This window comes from Puma concolor, chromosome E4, assembly GCF_028749965.1.
Source record: "Puma concolor isolate L17-30 chromosome E4, mPumCon1.1.hap2, whole genome shotgun sequence".
NCBI lineage: Eukaryota > Metazoa > Chordata > Mammalia > Carnivora > Felidae > Puma > Puma concolor.
In genome coordinates, this window is record NC_141683.1 from 62,532,675 (window position 1) to 62,540,365 (window position 7,691).

Sequence of the window (7,691 nt, forward strand, 5' to 3'; positions counted from 1 at the left end):
TTCTTTTCTCTGAGCTTTTACTTTACAAAGTTATGAAACTGAAAATTTGTCTGAGTTTCTAAAAATTGTGTCACTAAAACTGAAGGGACAAATTAACACGGCTCTTTTAGTTATTCCCACAGCCAGATATTTCCACTGAGTTTTACTTAGGTGAAACATGGACCAGTGGTTTCTAAAAGCCAGACTATTGGCTGTGTTACAACCAGCTGATAAATTGTTTAAAAAAAAAAAAAATGCAGATTCTCAGGCTTAATCCCCTAAAAATGTTGATTCAGTTGTGTCCAATGTGGGTTCAAAGCATCCTTACTATTTTAAAGGTACCAAAGTGATTGTGATGTACAGACAGGTTTAGGCTGTTAAGACTGACTCAGGACATTACATAATACTTGTGATCAATTTCTAAATGAGTCAGCAACAAACATCTTTAAAACAGGAACCACATTTTTTCTTCATTTTATTACCCACTGTGTTTAACAATGCCTTGCTCACACTAAAGCTTAATCAATGCTTATCGATTGACTATAGTTAGAAATACCTACTCAATCATACCTTGTCCAATTCAGCTTTATTCTGTACGGGACTGAGAAAAACATCTTTGTAACAAACAGTTTTATATTTTGTCTGAGATACGAGGTTGTAAAGAAATACTCAGTCTACATAACTTCTCCTGGCTGCACCTAAAACCTTCAGAACTTTCTAACTTACCAGAGGTGATGCTGTATGGACTGAGTCAAATCTATTGGGAATAATTATAAGCAATGAACTGAGGGATGAGAAAGAAAAGGAAGGTAACATGAGTGGCAAAGTTGGAGAGTGTTTCTGTGATGCAGGCTCATGGTCAGGACATTTGGGCACTGGGACTGAACTGATGGATCTGAGTTGGAATGTTCTACTGTGTTCTGGTGGGCTTGGTATAGAGTCATCACATAGAAGCTAAGGTTATATAACTCTTTACAGTGGGATGAAATACTAAAACCGAACCCTTGCCAAGACCTGAGTATTCTTCAGTCACATGCTTAGAACAATCAACAAAAGTGGCCCACATTTTTATCTCAGGGATTCAGGTTATCCGTATGGATCACAGAAAACAGAGCCATAAAGGTAGGCTTCATTACTGTGCTTCCAGATTTACTTCAGAATGATTCAGTTGAGTCTGTAAAGGCATATCTGCAGTCTGAGTCATTTATTCAACAAATGTTTTCTGAGCCCCTACTTTTGGCCAGAAACGATGCTAAAAATGGAAGACACTATTACAAGCATTGAAGATAAGCTCTTCCACAGTTAATCAACCACAGAAGGAACAGATGCATAAATAATTATAATACATCAAGTGATAAAAGAGAAATCTTTTATCTAATGTAAAGGTATTACATTATCACCAAGTACAGAGCAACCAATTGTTTGGGGGCTGGGGGTCTACTGAGTGACGCAATGGGGAGAGAGGGGAGAGAAGCTTGTAGCATCTTGAGACATGCACCAGGAGATGCCCAGTATGTACTTTACAAGGAAGGTCTGGAACTGAAGACATATATTTGAGAGTTGAGGCCATGGCAATGGATAAGACTTCATAGGAAAAAAATAAATTAAATGCAGAGAAAGAGGAAGTGGAAGTGGGGGAAGAAAAAAGGCAGACACCAAGCAGTCTCCCCCATGGAAGGAGCAGGTGAGACAAGAAGAGGTAGTCAAAGAGCCTGGGGATGAGAGAAGGTTGGAGGTGGACCAGGAGAGAAAATGGCTCCATTGTGTGTCTACGAGAAAGGAGGGGGTTTTAAGAAGGAAGGACTCGTCAACACTGGACATTTTCAAAGGTGAGAGAGGTTAAGAGCAGAAAGTTGTGCTGTAAGTTCTTTGAACTAAGACAAGTTTGAAGACCTTTGAAAGCAGAAGGGCAGAGTCAGAAGCAAGCTGCGTTGTAGAGCAAGGTGGGAAGCCAGGCAGCGAAGACAGTGGAGAGATGACAAGCCTTTCCAGTTGCTTTGCTGGAAAGAGAGAGAAAGCAATGCGATTGCAAAGTAAGGGGAAAACAAGGTGGAGAGAGCAGGTTTTTCTTCTCATTTTTGTTTTGGAATGCGTGATAGAGGTAGGAGCCACCATTTACATCGTCGAAGGAATTGATGAATGGAGATTCCCGGAAACTCTGGGCACACTGGGGAGGCTACATAGGAACAAAGTACCCAGAGAAGAAGCCCCAGGCAGGACAGCCAGCACAGAGTCCAGTAGAGCTGGTTCCAAATCCTGATTGGCCCTTTTCCTAGCTGTGTGACCAAGCAGATTCAGATTCAAACCTTTGCAGGATTCAGTTCTCTCATGTATGTCCTTAGAACAGAATCCCCCTCAGAAGCTCTGGTGCAAGGTGCCTAGCACAGTGACAACCAGGTACACGAGCTTCCCTCCCTTTCCTTTTGTTCTCAGCAGAAATCAAAAAGGATTTAATAAGAGCATATACATGTGTTTACTAATCTTGAAAGAAATATGTACGTGGCAACTGAAATTTACAGAAGTACCCACCCAGTAACTTTAGATTTGAAATGTAATAATGGAAAATATAAACATTTGATATTCAGAAAACCACCTGAAACAATGGAAATATAGAATAGGTATCTGTAAATTCGATGAACAAATGAAATAATGCAACTATAATTCCCACATGGCATGTTAGCACACAGAGTCTGGAAAAGACAATTTGTTAATGCTTATGCTGGCTAGGGGAGCAGGCTGCTGACTGACAGCCACAAATCCTACCCAAGACACAAGAGGCTATTCATGGGGCCCTCCTCGTCCTTGCTGATACATCCCCGCCTGGTTGGCAGATTGGTGTCCAAGGAGGGGTGGTGCAGAGGTAGTCCTGTGTGGACTGTGCATTTGCTCATGTGATCTGTAAAGTGGGTTCCAAGCCTAAGGATCTATGATATGCAGACTTTGGGGTCTGGAATACGGGCCCCAGTCAGTTTCCCCTACCCAAAAAGGAAGGACAGACAATTGAGAATGCTCTCTTTGCCAGTGAAATCAACTGTTGAAATGATTATTCAGATTCCCTGATTCCCTGCCAGCTTATTCAGGCCAAGACAAGAGGGCTTCTGTCAAGTTACACGTAGGTAGTGTGAGTGGTGAGCAGTTACATCCACCATATCAATCCCATTTGCAAATATATGCAGCATTATTTAGACTGCTAGTCTTCCAATGTCTAATCAAGCATATCATTCCTGAATCCAGATCTCCAACCCTACCTACAGGTTGAGCAACAATCTGCTTTTTTAAAGGCATTTGAGGGGTATCCTCCTGGGTCATCCAATGAAAACATTGTTTCTAGAGGTCTAGAGAAATCGACATATGCCCTCTCCATGAATATATCCCTGAAGACTTGTTTGTCAGATTATCTGGTACTTCAAAAGGCTGAAAAAGAAAGATAAGGCACACAAAGGTAAGAGAGGCAGGCAAGACACGTGTGTGTGTGTGTGTGTGTGTGTGTGTGTGTGTGTGTGTGTGTGTGCATGGTGAGGTAAGAGCTGGCAAAAACATAGAGGGAGCAGAGCAACACAATTATAAGCTCTTAGGAGTGAGGGTCAGGAAGAACAAGTCTAGAATATTCACAATAGCCAAACTATTGTGGAAAGCAGTGGTGGAGGGAATCTGGAAATCCACACCTGATTTTTTTTTTTTTTTGGCTTTGAAATACATATTATGATATTTTTGTAGCAGATATACCTCCAGACTTTGTTGTGGCTTAACACTGAGGACAGTTGTCATCCACCAAATACATAACAGCAGAATAGGTGGGGGGGAAATGGCTACAAGCATGCTAGATGGCAGTGGAAAATTTAGCTAGGATCCAAAATGTCTCACAGATAATGCAAAGCACACAATTGCGTACTCAAACACTAGTAAAATGGACTGTATTTGTGTGGCTTGTGTTTGTGTGTGAACAAAATGCCTGCACTCATTTCAGTGATAGATGTTCCTACATTTTGTGTATGTGTTTTCATGCCCTCTCTTTCCATTATCTAGAGGTGCTTTAAAGAAAGAGATCATGTCTATCTAGTATTTCTTTTCTACTTTCCTTAAATACCTCGTTCAGACATTATTAGAGTATAAGTGCCTCAGAACTGATTTTTTTTTTTTTTTAAGTAGGCTCCATGCTCAAGGTGGGGCTTGAACTCAAGTCCCAAGATCAAGAGGTGTATGCTCTACTGACTGAGCCAGTCAGGCACCCTTGTGTCCCCAAATTTTAATTTACCTCTTTATGAGCTTGCTTATTTATATTTTTCTTTAACATACCAGTTTTTAAATGGATGTATACGTAATTAGGGAAGAAACAGAAGGAGACATTAATTTGCTCAGTAAATATTGCGTAAAAAACTAGAGATACCCAGGAAAATATGAGATGATCTCTATGATACTCATCACCTAGAAGAAACACAGATGGAATCAGAACCGAGTACTACAGGTGTGCAGATGGAAGTCAGTACAGGTGTCACATGAACATGGGAAACCTTCTAATTCTGACAGACACACACCTGTACTTGCAGTGACAGTCATCATCTGTGCAGCGGCCAGAAAGGAGGAAATATTTATTTTTAAGCTGAATGAAAGCCATTCTCCAATTTGTATTTTATAGGAAATGTGCACCACATTAAAGGCAGGAAATAATACATAAAAGGGTCAACAAGATTTGGCAGTAGAAATGGATATGAAAATGACCAACAAAAAGGATTCCTATTTATACCACCAGTCCCGATTTTATATGATTAAATGCTAGATGATTGCATGTGGCATCTAAGTCAAAATAAGCTTTCGTTTACAGCTACATGCCATCTGTAAGTAGCTACATCTACTTACTATTTTTATAATGGCAACATGTTCGAAGAAGCATTTGGTTTTAAAAGAAATGTCATATCTACTTTTAGAGTTATTTTCCTACATAAAAGGCTGGAGACAGCAAGAAAGCTCAAAGGCATCGGTGGCTAAATAAAATTTTTCAATGAATAGAAATAAACTAAACATCCCTAACATTTCCTTAAAATGTCGTATGTTATCAGAACAAATTGAACAAGTTAATGCATTGCTCATGCACAGCATACTTTACTTGTGGTATAATGACTCAGATTTGGTGCTTGGCTAGTAAATTCAACTTCTGCATTTTTGTTCACTGCCCGGACATATTATTTTTCTGCCATACTGACTTAATCATTCATGAACAAAAGAAGATTAACATGTTCGGAAGAAAACAAAAATAAAAGGCTTCTGCTACATAGAACAAAGGATTTTTTATTAGAACAGTCTTACAAATAGGTGAAAATTATATGCTGAAACAATAGTTAAGGAATTTCATTAATTTCACCATTTATGTTCTTCTGATTAAAATAGCACAATAAGAAATGTTACATGCAGTTATTTGCAACACTGGTTCAGAAATCAGAACAACACAAAGAATATATATGCTTCCAATTCACCTGTACAGGTGATAATCATGTAGATTGTCCATCAAACATAACGGTAAATAGAATTCCTCTTTTTCTCTTCAGATGGCCAGGCCAGTTCAGTCCAGAACCAGAATATGGTTTTGATCTGGGGTTCCAGGACTGTCTCTGGTTGTTCTAAAGGTTTTTCTGGAGGAGATCGACCATCTGGATCTAGTCTAAAGATCACACTGGCCACCCACACTTCCCTTGAGTGGCACTGAATCCTCAGAGAAACTCTGTAAATTGCTACTGTTCATAATTCACAGAAGTAAATCAGACTTATTTTTGTGGTAAAGAACACAGGTTCTGGAATTAGCCCCCCCCCATCCCCCACCAGATTCAAATCCTGTCTCCACATGAACATGGTTTGAGGCAAGTTCTTTGAGATCTCTGTGTGCAAGTCTACTTGTCTCCAAAATGAAATGATAATAGTACCTACTTCATCAAGTTATTATGCAGAATAATTACATAGTGCATGTAAAACTGCTTAGCAAAATATATATTCACATATATACTCATTTAATGTACACTTTATATATGTATAGATGATAGATACATGTGTGCATTTATACTTTTTCAGCTTTATTTCACCTAGGTATTCACCCCACTTTGTTCTTGCCAATATTATACACAAAATATTTTCTGATATTTCCTCCAACATTGCACTCCATTTTGTACTGCCCTTTCCTGAATGAACACAAGTAACCTAATAAGAAGGAGACAGAAAAAACAAAGCTCACATCTTAGAAACTGTCCATTTTTTATCCATGTCAGTTCTTCTGACATTTCCCTCATTGCTTGAAATAACACGAAGAAAAATGAAAAATAGCTTGGGTCACCGATAATGTGCTTTTCCTTCACTGATTCTAATTCTGAGATTCTAGACCATCTTGTAGGACCAGCTTTCTATGGGTTTTCAGAAAACATAAACAAACCCACATAGCTTTTATTGTCTGCAGAGAAAATCCTTTCTCTTATGAACCTCAACTTATTTTTTTTAATCTTTTTAAATGTTTATTTGTTTTGAGAGACAGAAAGACAGAGCATGAGTGGGGGAGGGGCAGAGAGAGAGGGAGACAAAGAATCTGAAGCAGGCTCCAGGCTCTGAGCTGCCAACACAGAGCCTGATGCGGTGCTCGAACTCACTAACCAGATCCTGACCAGAGCCGACGTCAGACACAACCAACTGAGTCACCCAGGCGCCCTGGACCTCAATTTAGTTCAAAAGCCAATCTGACTCTAATCCAAGATAGAACAGGATGGAAAGTTTTTGTTTTGTTTTGTTTTTAAGTTTATTTATTTTAAGAGAGAGACAGAACAGGGGAAGGGCAGAGAGTAGAAAGAATCCCAAGGAGGTTCCAGACACAGAGAAGCCGGGTGTCCTGAGGGACGGTTCTGAATGCTGCATGTCTGGTGTTACCCAAACTGTCTTGCAGCTTAGCTGCAGAGAGATGTGCTCCCTGGGTTCCTTCTTAGCCTCGCTGGGCAAAAGGGGCTGCATGAATTCTGAAGAGCAAGCTGTCACATGGTGATATTAGTTTCAAACCTTTTCTGGCACAGAACTTCCAAAATCCTTGGAATTTCCTAGATGACCATAGCCATAAACGCGTCTTTTGTTATGTTAATGAATGATTGTTGGAAACTCCTAGGTCACTTAAGGATGGGAGCCTGGTTACCAGAGGAACCTACCACGTGATTAAAAGGTTAAAACTTCTTAAAACTTCGGAGTGCCTGAGTGGCTCAGTCGGTTAAGCGACCAACTCCGGCTCAGGTCATGATCTTGCAGTTTGTGAGTTCGAGCCCCACTTCGGGTTCTGTGCCCGACAGCTCAGAGCCTGGAGCTCCTTCACATTCTGGGTCTCCCTATCTCTGTCCCTTGCCTGCTCCTCATGTTCTGTCTGTCTCTTAATAAGTGTTAAAAAAAATTAAAAATAAAGTAAAAGGTTAAAACTTCTGGGAGAAGAGCGGACAGGAGATTGAGTTCAATCGCCAATGGCTAATGATTTAATCAGTCGTGCCCATGTAATGCAGCTTTCATAAAAATCCAGAAGTCTGGGGTTTAGAGAGCTTCCATCAGCTCCCATAACAATGGGGGTTTTCGCACGCTCGGCAAACAGGGCAAGAAGAACCTGGAAGAGGAGTCTCTAAGCTAGAGACCAGAGCTTGTTTTAATCCCACTGACCATCTTATGATGTAAAACTTTATTCATTTTCCCAACACCATTAGAAGGGT